This window comes from Gracilinanus agilis, chromosome 2 (genome assembly GCF_016433145.1).
Source record: "Gracilinanus agilis isolate LMUSP501 chromosome 2, AgileGrace, whole genome shotgun sequence".
NCBI lineage: Eukaryota > Metazoa > Chordata > Mammalia > Didelphimorphia > Didelphidae > Gracilinanus > Gracilinanus agilis.
Window position 1 is genome coordinate 374,333,681 of NC_058131.1, and position 1,954 is coordinate 374,335,634.

The following is a 1,954-nucleotide window of genomic DNA, read 5'->3' on the forward strand; positions in this document are numbered from 1 at the left end:
CCATTCTTGAAAATCCATGACATTTAATAATTAAAATTTATCATTTCTAAACAAGATTTATTACAAATAGTTAGTTGAAAGGCCTGTAGATATGAAAGAAAATTATTTCAAATAACACATGTTTATCCAGGGGTCATAAAAAAATCAGAGGAGATTAATTAATTTGTAAGAATGTATTGTATCCTTTCTGTATTAGACTCTATGCTTTTACTAAGGCAAAAGAGATAAACATATTTCAAAATAACTATCCTTCAAAGATAAATTTAATTATTCATTTAAAAAATTGACTACACATAAGGGGGTCATTTGTGGAATTTCTTTTTTTTTTTTAAAGAAGTCAAATTTGATCCCTGTTTATTTAAAGAAGTATCAGAGAATTCTTTTGGCACATCTGGTTACAAAAACAATGGAGAAAACAGCTAGTACTTAATAAAATGTATGTAACCATCCCATTCATGTTTGTTGTGATTTAAACCTGTGCAGGTAGAGTGTGATGAGTGGTTGGGATGACTACATGCTCCTCAAAAAGGGAGACATGGTGCAGTTAGAAATATAGTTTAAAATGTTCACTTTTTTCGACTAAGGCTTTGTTTTTCATGATTTTCCCAGAGCCAGTCATGATATTTAACTTATGATCTTCAGGATGGACCTGTTTCCAGTCATTGACGCAAAAAATCCTTTAGGAGTCATTGCCATATTTTCCAATCCCATGCAGTTCAATTGGGTACCGCCATTGCTTCGTGAGGTATTCATCTGAGAATTTTATAATTGTTTTGGCTCTAAGATCATAAAGGCCAAGAGGCTTGAGGAGTTCAGACACTTCCTTCCAGTCTGCAGTTCTTGCCACCTCAGCAGAAGGATACTTCTCCAGAAACTCCCAGAGCACAGGTATTGCCATCTTGCCTGAGGTCCTATTGAGAAATATGGTAGGGATGAGGAACTTCCATGGGTCATGAAAGAGTGTTTCTTGAACAAGATTAAAAGGAGACTGAAGCAGAGTCCACTTTTTAAAGTTTCCATTAAGGTGGACTAAGGGCTTCTTTGTTGTATTTGTTGGAGAAATACTAGCTGGTTTTCCTTTTCTCCACTTGAATTAGCTGAATCGTGTTTTCTGATAAAATACACATTATATTTTCTGGCGGTTTTTCCAGATAATCTTTGTTTCATAATCCTTTCCATTCCGCAAGGAATAGATTTAGAATGTTCCATGATAGTTCCACCAACACACTGACTGCTCAAATTAGGTTCTTGAAGCCAAAGACTTATTTCTTTTCTTCTTTCTGTCACTGTTTCTCTTCATCTTCCACATTTTTCAACTCCTGGGATATAAATTTCCTGACTTGTTTCAAAGTGAAAGCTTTGTCCACTCTATGATGTTGGTTAAAGGGTGGTGACCTTACCAGCTCTTCCTTTCTCCTCAGTCCCTGAAGCCTGGACACTTGGGCAAGCACAAAGGTGACTGGACCTGACAGAAGGGGCCATATCAGGTTCCCCTAGGGGAGGACGCTTAGTCCTAGCATGCCTAGAGGAAGGTGGTTGAAGAAGAAAGCAAGCCTTGCCACCAGCAACACCAGAGAATCTGTCCCTCACTTTGGCAGGGCTGCTTGGCAGAGAAATGAGGCAGCGGGAAAGCAAGGGGCAAAAAGAGGAAGCTCCAAGGAATAGTGGAGGATGGGTTCGAGCGAAGAGCATTTAGTGTAAACTGTGGTCCAGCCACTTGGGAGGAGGGAAGAGATGGGGCAGTCACAGCCACAGGGGTGTGGAACCACACTTCTCCCTCCTGCCAAGACCCCTGGAACCCACGGGATCTGCCTGTTAGCTCGCTTTTGCTCTTTTCCCAGGAATCCTGGGCGCTGCCATCTTGAGTCCACCTCGCAGGTCACATGATTTCCTGTGGAATTTCTAAACATCAATTACTCATATACATATGGATGAAAAGAATGTTCAATTCTCA

At 39.9% G+C, this 1,954-nt stretch overlaps 1 pseudogene; it reads right to left on the bottom strand.

Annotated features, from left to right (window-relative positions):
* Positions 1-566: 566 nt before the first annotated feature.
* LOC123233797 lies at positions 567-1,127 on the bottom strand (annotated as a pseudogene).
* Positions 1,128-1,954: the final 827 nt, after the last annotated feature.